General features: G+C 41.0%; 1 protein-coding gene across 3 annotated transcripts in view; it reads left to right on the top strand.

The window, feature by feature from the left end:
• The first annotated feature begins 5,133 nt into the window (after positions 1–5,133).
• ZNF892 (zinc finger protein 892) overlaps positions 5,134–15,583 on the top strand; it is a 28,594-nt gene continuing 18,144 nt past the window's right edge. For 2 of the 3 annotated variants that reach the window (XM_084900355.1, XM_084900353.1), the window contains exons 1-2: positions 5,134–5,433; positions 6,167–6,252. The gene's annotated coding sequence lies outside the window, so the exon portion shown is untranslated. Of the gene's footprint in view, positions 5,434–6,166; positions 6,253–8,164; positions 8,228–15,583 lie in introns of all 3 variants that reach the window. The other variant, XM_084900354.1, reaches the window with a different exon arrangement.

Raw genomic sequence — 15,583 nt, 5'->3', positions numbered from 1 at the left:
GAGACTATATCTGAGAGTTCTAAATCTTTCATTTACTTCTTTGTTAAAAGTAAATTGAGATCAAATATTTCCCTAAGATATTCTGGCAATGTCAGTAAGATGACACTAGAATTCAGAATTTTAACAGATTTTTGAGTATAGAGGTAAACTAAGTGAAGGCATCAATAGTTCTTTGTTTTCTTTTTAAATTTGGTATTCAGAGGATTTTTTGTTCTATAATTTTGCCTTTTACATCTTTTTTTTAAAAATTGATATTTAGAGAGAGAGGAAGATAAAGAAACATCACCTACAACAGGACACATGCCTTGACCAGGAATCAAATGGGCAGGTGCATGTGATGACACCCAATTAACTGAGCCTCACCAGCAAAGGGATTTTTAAAAAAATGTGAAATACTGTTCCAATTCCTGTTTAAAGTTCTGAAGAAAGGGCCATTTTACCTTTTAATTGGTATCTCACAATAGGGCATGTAGTAGTGGAGGTCTTAAATTTTAAGGTTTTAATTTCACCTAATGATCATTAGTAGGACCCAATCTTGGAATCAGAAATTGGCCAAATTAGAAGTATGCCAGCATTCTTAAGACAAAAGGTGAAATACTTGGTACTGTTTGTAGTGATTTAGACTAATACTTTGAAATTAGTTTCAAGGAAATGAAATAATCTCTCTGGTACTTAAATAAGCCCTATCTAAATTGTAAAAGAATTGAATACTTACCACACATATTTAATAGTACTCCACAAATCAACTCTTCAAAGGAAAGTTTCTGTAATGCTAGGGAACTTTGAAATGAAGAGAGTGTGGTAGAGAAAATCTGAGCACTGAATTAACAAATATCTAGTCATGAGAATTTCAGTCCCAAACCAAATGCACTTTCTATAATTATGAAAATAAACATCAAGCTAATATTGATTTAGGACTGCAAATACTTTACACTGTTGTGCTAATAGCTCTTAGTTCGCTCTACATGGAGTTCTGATTTGGGTTATATATTTTTGTTCTTCACTTCAGTTCCAAAAGACTCAGGCTTCCTGACCTTTGACTCTTCTCCCTCTAACCTGACATCTAGTGGACCAACCTGTCACCTAACTGTTCTTGTTTCTAGGGTGCTGGTGTTTTATCTTTGATTTAATTGTATTGATGACTAAGATTCCTTGGTCTGGCCCTGATATTCCACTGATACCGTGGACAGGCTGCATTCCTTTTTCATCACGTAGTCACTCATAGCTGCTGAAGAAAAAATATTCATACCAAGAAATTCAAAGTCCAGTTGTAACAGTCAGCTTCAGCCTGGGCAGCTAGAGGAGGATGGGTCCCAAGCTTAAGAAGTCAGCTACAATGAACCAGGAGATGGGCTATGTCTAATCTCAAACACCACAAAGTGAAAGTCCACTCTAGACATAGCTCATCTGAGTAATCAGTACAGAAGCAGAATACATAGGTGAGAATATAATTGAAATCCAGGCCACCAAGTCCTATTAGACATGATGTCCTCAACATCAACATCTGTGAAACCAAATGCAGACTCCTAATGAGAATGAGGATTTCAATTGAGAATTCCTGCCTAGTAATAAAGCAGTTTGAGAGAGGGAGGAAGGGGGAGAGAGAGCTGAGAGAGCATGAGCACCAAGATAAGGACAGAATCCTCATGTCCAGTTATGTTTTTTAAGAAGCACAATTACTTTAATTTTTTGGTGCCAGCACTCCAGTGGATGAAGGATGGAGAATTAACATGGCATTCTCTTCTTTAACCTTGTTAATAAGCAGGGATCTTGGATTTTAGGAGGACAAATGGACTGATGGTGAAGCCCAGTTGCAGAGGCCACAAAAATCAGTCCCTGTGATGATCAAATATCTGGCCCCTGTTATAGTGCCCAGCTTGCTGAACATGCCAGAGGTACTGTGTAAGGATGTAGATTTCATGTGTATTAAACCTGCACAAAGTCTGCAGAAGAGGCAAATGACTAATTATCCTAGAATCAGCTGTTCAATGTATTGAGTCATTTTATAGAACCTCATGATAAAATAACTTTCAATAGCTAAAGTGCTCATAATGGGCATTGAGTAATGCTTTCTATGGCAGAGACTGTTAGTTGCCTAACTTGTAGTCGATATCCTTCTCTTCTTTAATAATAGGAATTCTGAGTCTGTTCTGAGCAGCAGAGTGCCCAACAATATTTCTCGGCCTCTCTTGCAGGACAATGAATTGCTGCTATATCAAATATCAGTCCAATGGTATATGAATAAATTAAATACCAAGCCAATGATCTATCTATCTATCTATCTATCTATCTACCTACCTATCAGACTAATATGCTAAGTGTCCAACTGGGTAATGACATCATGTAGCAGCACCTGGCTTCCTCTCCTTAGCTTCAGGCCTCCTTGGAGTTTCTTTAGCCCAGGAACATGACTTGCTTTATAATCAGGTGGAAACATTTCACACTTTAAACAAATGTCTGTGAAGCATTTTCCTGTGCCTCATTTCATTTGATCCTCACAGAAGTCCTGGAGTAGGTAGATAGGAGACTAGGTAGAATCCTATTTTCATTAGCCAGCAAATGAAAAGAAGTGGTGGACCTTGAAAATGACTAGGTTTTCTCACTGTGAAGAATATAGTCAAACACTGCTGCAGTGATTTACAATAATAATCTGCTTCATGTTGATATTTACTGCTGTGTTCGGACAATTACCTGAAAGAGAAGTTGGGATGCTTCACTGGGCTGGAAAAAGTTTATCTAAATCAGAAAGCAGTTCTAATTAAGCAAGTTTATTCTATATCTATAAAAGGCTAACTTGACTTGCACATGGGTAATACATATACCATAAAGCTCTCACTGGTTGTGTGTGCTTCATTCTGTCATTGTCGATCGTGAATTTAGTTGACAGTTCTATTATAGAATTTCCTTCCATTGTGCATGAATTCATGTGCCTGGCCACTAGTATTGATATATTTGTAATTTGTTGGACATGACTTCCAGCAAGGCACCTGTCAGGTGCAAGCTCCTTAACTAGGGACTTAACCTTCCTGGGTGGCAGGAATTGGAATACACATGTGCAGGCAGGCAAACGGGACATGCTTTATTCCACACAAAAGCAGCCACAGCAGGCTGGTCAATATACATGCTCACACAAAAGCAGCTTATATATCAATACATGCTCAAACAAAAGCAGCACTTTGCCAAATGGTAACATCAGTATTTTGGCTACAGAAAGGCACATCTTCATACCTTAATTAGGATTCCCAGGCTCAGCATCCTGAACAGTCTGATTATGAGTCCTAGGCTCAGAGCAGCCTTGACCATCTAGTGCACTTTAAACAGGGACCCCACAGCACCTTATAAGGCTGAGGGACACCTAAAAACTCCCTTTTGCTCTTTCCTTCCCTTCTTCCAACCTGGAATGTGAATTTAATGGCTGAAAATAAAAATTGACAGTTGACCACATTTGAATGGCATAGGTTTCCCCTACTATTCAGTGAGCCCTTGGACATGCCAATGTTTAGTTGGTTCCCAAATGAGCACCTTCAATATCACTTGGGTACTTCTTAGAAATGCACATCCTCAGGCCCTACCCCATCCTGATATGGGTGTTTTCAGCACAGTGTTTGACAAGCCATCCAAGTGATTCTGATCAGGCAACAATTTGAGAAACAGTGATTTAGAGGCTAGGAAGTGGAGGAACTACTTAAGGAGACTAAGGAATGACCAGTCAAGGAGGGAATAATCAGTTTTATCAACTACTGTTTGTAGGTAAATTGAGAGGATGGAGAACTGACTATTGATTTGATAGCAGAAAACAGGGGATTTCTGTGATGGAGATGGTTAATAAAAATTAGGGTTTTTCCTGGTGTTCCAGACATTGCTGAATTTAAAAGAAATTTCCCATTTCTGCTGATGGAAGGGGGTGGAGACTCCCTTTTGGGTTCTTTGAGTCAACAGCATTGTATTCTCCATATGCCCCCTCTCCTCCAGGCCTAGCAGATTAGGCCAAAAGCAGACAACCTAGAGACCAATTAGGAGGTAAATGTGGCTATCTGTGTAGCAGAAACCAAATATAATAGGGGTTTATACAAAATCCCAGTTTATACCTCACTTATGTTAAAAAGCACGAGATCTGTTCCACCACACTGTCAGGGGCACTTGTTTCTATTCTTTTGGTTCGCCATTCCTAGGGTGTTAATCTTGTCCACATACTCCATGACAACTCGTCTGTGTTCCAGCCAGCATGTAGGCGCTTTCCTCTTCACTGTAAAAACCACTTTTTCTTTCATCCCCCTGGCAGGCTGGGGGGGGGGGGGGGGGGAGATATGAGGGGGTGAGTGACGAGGAGAAATGTAATCTACTCTGGGGAATTTAATGCCTAGCTAAAAGTGCCAATTCTATTAGAGAAAAACCAAATGGACCTGTGGCTTGTAGCGAAACACGGACAGTCTTGCTAATTTGATTTTCTTTCTTGGGATTTGATCTGGGTGGAAAATTAGTTACTTTATAGTGGGAAGATAAACAAGAGCATGCACTAGCCTGGAGATACACCGACACCTGCCGGCGGCTCTTAAAGCTTGTGGGGAGTCTGGAGGAGTTTCAGGTTCCAGTCTCTTTGAGGTCCGCGGGACCTGTGGGGACCTGGCTTTTTCTGGGTTGAAGTAATTTCCGGGGCTGAGATCCTACTTTCCCTTATTCCGAAGTGCAGCCCGGAATAAACATCCCGGATTACTTGGGGTGACCTCTGTCCCCACCACAAGGGGCCTAAAGCCGGGAGACCTAGTAGAGGGGACTCGATGCAGGCGCCTCCCCTCCCACGAGTTCAGCAGCCCAGGCGGGAATCCTGTGGTTGGGGGCGCGGCCCTCCGCGGGGTCCAGTTGCAGGGAGTGAGGGTTCCCAGCAGGTGCAGTTTGGTGCGGCCGAAGGCATCTTTCAGGGCCAGAGCCCAGAGACGGCCTAGAAGAAGGGTTAACCTTTCTTGTGCCTGGAAGACGACTTCCGAGCGGCCGAGCACTCCCAAGGGTCTGCATTCGGTGACGGGGTACAAAGCTATGATAGCAGAAGGCTGCCTGAATGGAGCGCCAGGGAGCCTCTAGGAAGAGCCTCTGTACTACACCGCGCAGAGGGTTCTGGGAGTTGTAGTTCGACCTTGTTTCCGGGCTTGCGGGTCTTGGCCCCGCTGGCTAGATTCCTCTGTCTCTCGCCCGGCTTCCTCGGTGGTGTCTAGTGTGAGATCGAGCCTGGGGTGGAAGAGGGCTGAGCGCGGATCCTCTAAACCCGAGTGGCTGGAGGGAGGACTCAGGGAGGCCCCCGGATAGGCGCCTGGCGGCCCGGTGAGGGTCGCGCGCGCTCCCGGGCCTCTGGGTGGACAGAGCAGTGGACCCTGGCCTCGCGGTGGGGGTCTCCTGCACGGCCCAGGGAGGGAGTCGCCGTTGAGCCTGTGCGCAGAGGTGAGAATTTCGGAGGAATACGCGGTGCCTGCTGTAGAGATGAAAGGAGAAAAGCTGCCCTCTGGCTGGGGCCGGCTCAGGAATGGGCAGCATCTGACTTCTCTAGGAGAGCCCTTTCCTGGAGGGAGAGCTGCTACCTGCATCGCCTGCTTGCCAGTAGGATGCGCATGCCTCCCTGCCCCCAAACCTACAGATCTGTTTGACTTTTGATAACGACTAACTCTTGTCCTCACAAGAGGACACTATTGGGAAGGAGACTAAGATGAGGAGAGTGAGGATTTGAGAAGTCACAAGATTTGACTAGTTCCCTTGATATTGCCCTTTAAGACCCGTCGCTTTACTGTGACGTGTACTGTATCCGAAAAACAAGTGTTCAAAAAGAATTTATCTTCCTTCATCTAGTGAGCCTGGAATAGAGCCGGAGTGAATCCCTAGGGGAGACACGTATTGACACAGATTCTTTGATTATTTTTTTGACTATTGCTCAGCAGATGACAGAAATATGTGTTTAGGTTACGTGTCTAGAGGAGTTCTGTTGAAGTTTAAGGAAGAGGAGGATAGGAAGAACCCCGAGGCAGTCATGGTCATGGCCGTCTTGATTCAGAGAAGTTGTGGAATTATTCCTTAATTCCCTGGGTGATTCTTTTAGGTGACATGTAGATGTGTGTGGCACATTTTTGCGAGTTCACTGCAAGGCAAGAGTAATCATTCTGGCTCCTTTCTCCACTTCTAGGGTCACTTTCTGAGGACTCAAACCTCCATGCTGGGAACCAAGAAGAAAAGGGGGTGCTCATTGTGCTGCTGATCCCTGCAGCCCTGGTGGGTCTAAGTTACTTCTTTTTTTTCTCAGATCATGGATATTATTTCTTCCATTGTTATGGAATTGCTCAGCTCTGAGTTCTAGACCAGCGTTTTTCAACCGCTGTTCCGCGGCACACTAGTGTGCCGCGAGATGTTGCCTGGTGTGCCGTAGGTGCAGACAAGACAAGAATTTTATAATTTTTCACTATTTTGTTTACTTAATATTTCATAATAAAGTAATTATAAAATACTTTCTTTGTGTTTATTTGATTCCTATTCAAGAGAATTACTTTATATATAGTCAATATAGGCACAGAGTTAAATTTTTTAACATTTTCTAATGGTGGTGTGCCTCGTGATTTTTTTCATGAAACAAGTGTGCCTTTGCCCAAAAAAGGTTGAAAAACACTGTTCTAGACCACTGTGTTTACCCTGATAAACTGAGGAGAGATGAACTTCATGACAAATGTTCCTCACTGTGCAGAACTTTCCCTCCTGGCATGACTTCTCCCCTACCCACTTAGTGCTTAATGCACACTTAGTAGCTCTGCAGGAATGTAATTGGCTCATGGTGAAAGACAATGTAATAAAAACCACTTACTCCTATCTCATGAAGTTTACCGAGGAAGTAAGATGCAGATAAGTAAAATAGTTAAATAGCAAGAAGAAATATTTTACCTAATAAAAGAGAAACATGCAAATTAACCATCACTCCACTACATCCACAGCCAATCAGAGTTAGTATGCAAATTAACCCAACAAAGATGGAGGCTAATTTGCATATGCAGGCATGGAGCGGAAGGGGTGTGATGCCTGCTACGAGGGAAGCTAGGTGGAAGGAACTACTGGAGTTGTGCTCTGCACAGAAGTGAGGACTTGCTGGCTCGCAGGCGGCTGGGAGTGAAGCCAGGGGAAGAAAGGCCTATTTTTGCATAAATATCATGCAACAGGCCTCTAGTACGTATATACATATTTTTAAATGCAAAAATGACTGGCAAGGACAAGTCATAATAGATCCTGGAAGAGGTTTGCCATTGTCTAGAATATTGGGGGGCGAGGAGGGAAAGACTGGAATAAAAAGCTGCACTTTCAAAAACAAGAGAGAGTATGGAGTTGGAGAGTAGAATACAGGAATGTTCCAAGAGAGAACAGCTTTGGCAAAGAAAAGTCTCTAAGTGACGAGAGTGTTGAAGGTCTTTGAGGGGTGTGTGTGTATCTCTGTGGAGTGGGCAGGAATGTGGTGAGGGAACCTGGGGTATGTCTTCTTTCCAAAGTGTCTATTTAGGTCCTTGCCCATTTTTTTTTTTATTGGATTGTTTATCTTCCTTTTGTTAAGTTGTATGAGTTCCCTGTAAATTTTTTAGATTAAACCCTTATCGGAGATAACACTGGCAAATATGTTTTCCCATGCAGTGGGCTTCCTTATTGTTTTGTTGATGGTTTCTTTTGCTGTGCTGAAGTTTTTTATTTTGATGTAGTCCCATTTGTTTACTTTATCTTTAATTTTCATTGCTCTAGGAGCTGTATTGGTAAAGAATGCTACAACATATGTCTGCTATTTTGCTGCCTATGGATTCTTCTAAGATTTTTATAGTTTCTTATCTTATGTTTAAGTCCTTTATCCATTTTGAGTTTATTTTTGTATATGGTGTAAATTGGTGGTCTAGTTTCATTTTTTGCATGTATCTGTCCAACTTTCCCAGCACCTTTCATTGAAAAGACTATCTTAACTCCATTGTATGCTTTTGCCTCCTTTGTCAAATATTAATTGAGCACAATGGCTTGGGTTGATTTCTGGGTTCTCTGTTCTGTTCCATTGGTCTACATGTCTGTTCTTGGGCAAATATCAGGTAGTTTTGAGAACAGCAGCCTTGGAATATAGATTGATATCTGGTATTGTGATTCCTCCATTTTTATTCTTCTTTCTCAGGATTGCTACAGCTATTCCGTGTCTTCTTCCATTCCAGCTGAACTTTTGGAGGATTTGTTATAGGTCTGTGAAATAGTCTTTTGGTATCTTACCGGGAATTGCATTGAATCTATAGATTGCTTTGAGTAGTATGGACATTTTAATGATGTTGATTCTACCAATCCATGGACATGGGTATGTTCTTCCATTTGCTTATGTCTTCCTCTATCTCTTTTTTCAGTGTCCTGTAGTGTTCTGAGTACAGGTCTTTTACCTCCTCAGTTAAGTTTATTACTAGGTATCTTAATTTTTTTCAGTGCAATGGTAAAGGTGATCACATGGGTACTCCTTGTAGGTTACTTAACTGTTTTTCTCTTGCTGCTTTTAAGATTCTCTCTTTGTCTCTTGCTCTTGGCATTTTAATTATGATGTGTCTTGGTGTGGTCCTCTTTGGATTCCTTTTGTTTGGGGTTCTCTGCGATTTCTGGACTTGTAAGTCTTTTTTTCACCAGGTAGGGGAAATTTTCTGTAATTATTTCTTCAAATAGGTTTTCAATATCTTGCTTTCTCTCTTCTGGCACCCCAATAATTTGGACTTGAAGTTTTCCCAGAGGCTCCTTACACTATCTTCATATTTTTGGATTCTTTTTTCTTTTCTATTTTTTGCTTCTTTGTATTTCAAATCTTTGACTTGATTCTTGTGTTTCTCTAGTCTGCTGTTGGATCTCTGTATATTATTCTTTGTTTCAGACAGTATATGCTTAATTTCTAATTGGTCCTTTTTTATATCCTTTGAGTCTCACTAAATTTATTGGCAGTTTCTAGAAAATTCTTGAAAAACCTTATAAGTGTGGTTTTGAATTTTACATCTAGTAGTTTGCTTTCCTCCATTTCTGTCATTTGTGACCTGTTTCTTTGTCTTCGTATTTTGGCTGCTTTTCTGTGTTGATAGAGTGGCTTTGTGTGTTAGCTGTTCTATAGGGCCCAGTGGCCTAGCCTCTCCAGTTACCTGAGGTGAATACTCTTGGTGCACCCCTTTGTGGACTGTGTGCATAGTCTTGTTGTAGTTAAGCCTTGATAGTTGTTGGTATCACTGGAAGGAATTGGCCTCCAGGCCAAGTGGCTGTGAGAATCAGCTGTGTCTATGATGAGAGAACTGTGCTGGAGACACCCTTATGGGGAAAGACTTGCTTAAGTGGGGCTTTGGTGCTCACAGAATCTGCCCCCTGAGTGTGTCCTTTATGGACCCGAGGAGTTGTAATCTGGATGGTCCCGCTCTGACCACTGCGTACACTGGCTCTTGGATCTCCAAGGAGGTGCTAATTTAGCCTCTACCTGAGGCCACCCAGCTGGAGTTACAGAAAGATCTGCAGTTTCCTCTTCTTTGTTTGGGGTTTGGAGGTGCCCAGATGAGGCCCAGCTGTGAAGCAGTGCAAGTTGCTGTGGGGCCTTGGCCCTTCTTTTGGATGTTCTGGGTCTCTCTGACCCAGCTGCAGTTTGTTAGGTAATTTTAGATTGCAAAGGGCCAGGGCATTCATATGCAAAAGCCTCTGCGCACAGCTTGGGTGAGTGGGAGTCTCAGGGATTTAACAGGGTGGAGCAAACAGCCTTCCCTTAAATGGCCCCAGGTCTCAGTGTCCCTCAATAATCTCTGCAAGCATTTCTGAGAGAAAGCCGCCCTCCAGTTCCACCCGATGTCTGACAGTCCAATTTTTCCCTGTATAAGTCTGGGTCTCCAGAGTCTTGCCAGGAACTGGAGTTCAGAGCAGTCAGGAGCCTGTGTCTCCCTCCTGATTGAAAAAGACAAGCGCCCTCAGTTGTCAGCCCTTTCCATGTGCACCTCAGTACCTCTGCACTTTACTTCTGCACTTCCTCTGAGCCTTAGTGTGCTTTTCTTTTTCCTTCTAGTTGTAGAATTTCCACTCACCCAGCCTTTCTGTGGTTCTGGATAATGTCCATTTTGTCTTTTAGTTGTAGTTTTGAAGTGGTTGTGTGAGGCAGCAATTTCAGGTGTTTACCTATGCTGCCATCTTGGTTTGTCCTTCTGTATCATGTTATGAATATTGTACCAGTCTTGCTTCCCTGGAATATATTCCACTTGATCATGGTGTATGATCTTTTTAATATATTGCTGGATGCAACTTCCTATTATTTTGTTGAGGATTTTAGCATCTATGTTCATCAGGGATATTGGCCTATAATTTCCTTTATAGGGTCTTTATCTAGTTTTGGAATTGGGATGATGCTGGCCTCATAAAGAGTTTAGAAGTGTTCCTTCTTCTTGGATTTTCTGAAATAGTTTGAGGAGTGTAGGTGTTAGTTCTTCTTTGAATGTTTGGAAAAACTCCCCTGTGAAGCCATCCAGACCTGGGCTTTTGTTTGGTGGAAGTCTTTTTTTATTACTGCTTCTATTTCATCAGTTGTTTTGGGCCTGTTCAGTTTATTTATTTATTTATTTATTTATTTATTTATTTTTATTCTTCCTGATTTAGTTCTGGGAGATTATATTGTTCTAGGAGTTAGTCTATTTCATCCACATTGTCCAGCTTATTGATATATAGTTGTTTATTGTATTTTCTTATAATCCTTTGTATTTCTGTGGTTTTTGTGGTTACTTCTCCACTTTCATTTCTGATTTTATTTATTGGGGTCCTCTTTGTTTTTTAATGAGTCTGGCTAATGATCTATCAATTTTGTTTATCCTTTCAAAGGACCAGCTCTTGGTTTCATTGATTTTTTTTTGTACTATTTATTTATTTATTTATTTATTCTTTATGTTATTTATTTCTGCTCTAATCTTTATTATTTATTATTTCCTTCCTTCTATTTACTTGGGCTTTTCATGTTCTCATTTTAGTTCTTTAAGATGTAGGGTTAAATAGTTTATTGCTGATTTTTCTTGTTTTTTTGTAGTGGTATGAACTTCCCTCTCAGGACTGCTTTTGCTGTGTCCCAGAGATTTTGGATTGTTGTGTATTTATTTTCATTTGTTTCCAGTAAGTTTTTTTTAATTTCTTTCTTGATCTCATTGGTAACCCATTCATTGTTTAATAACATGCTATTTAGCCTCCAGGTATTTGAATGTTTTGGAGTGTTTTTACTGTAGTTTATTTCTAATTTCATTCCACTGTGATCTGAGAAGATGTTTGATATGATTTTAGTCTTCTTGGACTTGTAGAGACCTGCTTTGTATCATAACATGTGGTATATCTTTGTGAATGATCCACATACACTTGAGAAGAATCTACATTCTGCTGTGTTGGGGTGAAATGTTCTATAAATGTCAATTAAATCTATCTGCTCCAGGGTGTCCTTTAGAGTCTGTGTTTCCTTGTTAAGTTTTTGTCTTGAAGATCTGTCCAGTGAAGTCAAATGGGTGTTAAAGTTCTCTATTATGACTGTATTGTTGTCAATCTCTCCATTAAATCCTCTAGAAGTTTTTTTTAAATATATTTAGGTGCACCTATATCGGGTTAATATATGTTTACCAGGGTTATATCCTCTTATTGGATCAGTCCATTTAGTGTTATGTAATGATCTTTGTTGTCTCTTGTGATGGCCTTCATTTTAAAGTCTATTTTGTCGGATATGAGTATTGCTACTCCAGCTTTATTTTTCTTTTCCATTCCTTTACTTTCATCTTGTGGTTTTTTAATTGGGTCGGCAACTAAGTAATTGCGGATTTTTTAAAGAAAATCAAAGAATTTTTTCATGGAACTAAATAACTTTATTCTGTAATGTATTGCCCATTTTGATCAATGACCTTTTGCCATCTTTCAGGCAGCATCATAATCCCACGTTCAAAAAACTTCTGGTTTTTATTAGCAAAAAACTGAATCAGGTACGATTTGACATCATCATCATTATTGAAATTTTTACCATTCAAGGAGTTTTGTAAAGATCGAAACAAAAAGTAATCAGATGGTGCAAGGTCAGGACTATATGGTGGATGTGGCAAAACATCCCAACCAAGCTCCATTAATTTTTGCCGAGTGACCAAAGATGTGTGTGGCCTTGCATTGTCATGATGGAATACAACACCTTTTCGATTTGTCAATTCGGGCCGCTTTTCTTCAACTGCATTGTTTAATTTCGTTAGTTGTTCAATGTAGACATCAGAATTGATGGTTCGGTTGGGTGGTAAGAGTTCAAAGTAGACAATTCCTTTGTAATCCCACCAAACTGATAACAAAACCTTCTTTTGATGAATATCAGCTTTTGATGTTGTTTGAGTTGGTTCACCTGGCCTGCTCCACGATCTTTTCCGCTTGATATTGTTGTAAACAACCCATTTTTCATCACCAGTTATCAGTCGTTTTAAAAATGGATCATTTTCATTACGTTTCTTTAGCAAATTGCAGCTGCTAATGCGTTGCGTTAACTGTGATTCTTTCAGTTCGTGAGGAACCCATGTATCGAGTTTTTGAACATAGCTAAGTTGTTTTAAGTGATTTTCAATGCATGTATGTGATACATGAAGCTTCTCTGCAATCTCACGTGTTGTACTGTGACAGTCTGAATTGATTATTGCTTTGATTAGGGCGTCATCAACTTCAACTGGACGACCAGAGCGTTTTTCATCTTTGAGTGAAAAATCACCAGAACGAAATTTGGCAAACCAATTTTGACAAGCCGTTCTTTTAAGGCTTCGTCACCATAAACAGCACATAACTTTTTATGAGCTTGCGATGCGTTTTCCCTTTGCGGAAATAAAAAAGCAAAATATGACGAAAATGTTCCTTTTGATTTTCCATTTTTCAACGAACGCCAAACGAAAACTACAAAACAGATCAAAAAACTTTTTTTACTGATTAACAGCTGAATAGCCAACTATCAAATAACAAAATGTGTTTTACATTTGTACTACGTCTGCAAACTAAAAATTCAACTGAAGCCATATATGTGTGAAACCCACAATTACTTAGCTGCCGACCCAATATTTTTATTTTCAGGTGGGTCTCTTTTAGACAGCATATAGTTGGGTTATGTTTTTGTATCCATTCTATTACTATATACCTTTTAATTAGAACATTTAATCTATTCACATTTAGGGTTATTATTGAGAGATCCCTTTTTATAGCCATTTTAATTCTGTATAGTAAGGTTTCTCTCTTTGTTTCTTCTTCTCAGCAATCCTACAGCAATCACTATCATTTCTTGTAATGCCAGTTTGGTGGTGATGAACTCTTTTAGCCTTTTTTGTTTGGGAAGCTCTTTTTTTGACCATCTATTTTGAATGATAGCTTTGCTGGATATAGTAATCTTGTTCTCAGAACCTTGCTTTCCATTACCTTGAGTACTTCATGTCATTTCCTTCTGGCCTGTAGAGTTTCTGATGAGAAATCAGGTGTCAACCTAATGGGAACTCCTTTGTAGGTAACAGTTTTATTTTCTCTTGGTGCCTTTAAAATTCTCTTTTTGTCCTTAATTTTTGGTATTTTAATTATGATGTGTCTGGCCATGGGTCTATTTGGGTTCTTTTTGTTAGGGGTTCTCTGTGTATCCTGAACTTGTGTGACTTTTTCCTTTACCAGGTTAGGGAAATTTTCTACCATTATTTCTTCAAACACCTTCTCTATTCTTTCTCTCTTCTGGCACACCTACTATTTTAATATTGTTATGTTTTACATTGTCCCACAGCTCCCTTAAGCTGTCCTCTTGCTTTTTAATCTTTTTTCTTTTTAGATCTCTAATTGAGTGATAGTTTCATTTCTGTCTTCTAAGTCACTGATTCCATCCTCAGCTTACCTTAATCTGCTGTGTATTCCTTCAAATGTGTTATTTGTGTAATGTCATTCTTTATCTCAGACTGTTCTTTTTCAAAGTAACTGTATCTTTTTTCATACTGTTGAGCATTTTTACCATCATTACTCTGAACTCTGTTTCAGATAAATTTTCTGTCTTTGCTTTATTTATTTCTTCTTCTTGATTATTCTCTACTTCTTTCATTTGGGGGTTGTTTTTTGTTTCCTCATTTTGGTTGTCTTTTTGGGTTTGTGACTATGTAGTAGGTAGATCCTCTACACCAGGGGTCCTCAAACTTTTTAAAATGGGGGCCAGATCACGGTCCCTCAGAGAGCTGGAGGGCCGGACTATATGAACTACTAATTCCTACTGTAACACCTCGGCTGCGCTCACTGCCCAAAAAACCTGGCGGGCCGGATCAGACTCCTCTGCGGGCCGCATGTGGCCCGCGGGCCGTAGTTTGAAGACCCCTGCTCTACACCCTCAATCTCTAGTGCAGGACATTGTTAAAAGCTGCTTCTGACTAATTTGATCAGGCAAAGACTTAAAGCCTCCAGAGACCACCTCTGTCTACAGACTAATAGGATTCAGACCTGAATTGCTCCCAGGTAATCATCCTTAGTTGTAGTGAGAGTTTAACAGGGTGGGATAGTTGCTTCTGCCTGGAGGCTAATTGTTACTTTTAATCTCTTAAGTGGCCTCAGGGCAAGGTGTGTTCCAATAGGGTGTGTTGACTGTCTTTTCCCCAGGCAAGGCAGATGTCTATGTGGGAAGATGTCCTCTGCTATGTGAGGGAATGACTTAGCCCAGGAAACTTGGGGGTGTCTGCCTTCTGAGCTCTACCTCCTAAATCCCCAGTACTGGGTTCTGCTCTCACAGCTCCAGTCCACTTCACCCTCCTTCTACCAGAGCACAAGATTGGTGGCTCCACAGGGAATTTTTATGTATTGTCCCTTCAAGAGGGTGCTTGAACTTTCAGCTGTCACTCCCTAGCAGACAGCACCCCACTGCTTTTCACAGCTAGATGCTATGTGGGTACCTTCCTCAGTTTGGTGCTCTCTTCTGGGGAGTCCAGCTTTGAGATTAGATCCCAGAGTTCTCAGTAGCACTCTACCTCCTCCTCCCCCCCTTCCCCCCCCCCCCCCCACATAGCTGAGATATCTCTCCAGGACTTCAGTTTCTGTCTGTGGGTGCCCAGCCAGCCCTTTTGTGCCTCTGCCCCTCCTACCAGTCTCTATGTGGTCTCCACCTTCAGTTCTTGGATGTCAAGGTTCTCTTCAGTGAGTTTTCCGTTGATTATTTAGGAAGCCTTTCCATATTTCAGTCGCATTTCCAGCTTGTTCCTGGGAGCATGTCCATGCAGCATCCACCTACTCTACTGCCATTTTTAACCCCTTACATACTATCTTGAATGGTGGGCAGTCCTATCACTTAAACCTCAAGCTCAATGAAGGCAGTGGCCACCTTCTTCTGCATCTCCTACAAGACTTAGACCTTAACATTTAGAATAGTTCTTGATTTATAGGCAGGCAGGTTGGAGAGTGAACCTTCCTCCTCTTTCCTCCTTGGTGTTTCCCTCCTTTCCTCTTGCCATCCAAGCCATTTGAAATGTTTCTACTGATTCTTGTCAGGTGTCCCTTCCCTCCTTCATCTGTCTAACCAATACAGTGTTCTGCTGTGTGCTAGGTACCAGGG

The sequence above is a fragment of the Pipistrellus hanaki genome (assembly GCF_964339955.1).
Source record: "Pipistrellus hanaki genome assembly, chromosome: 12".
NCBI classification, from domain to species: Eukaryota; Metazoa; Chordata; class Mammalia; order Chiroptera; family Vespertilionidae; genus Pipistrellus; species Pipistrellus hanaki.
The sequence above is the reverse complement of the archived record's forward strand: the minus strand, read 5'-3'. Positions and strand labels throughout refer to the sequence as shown.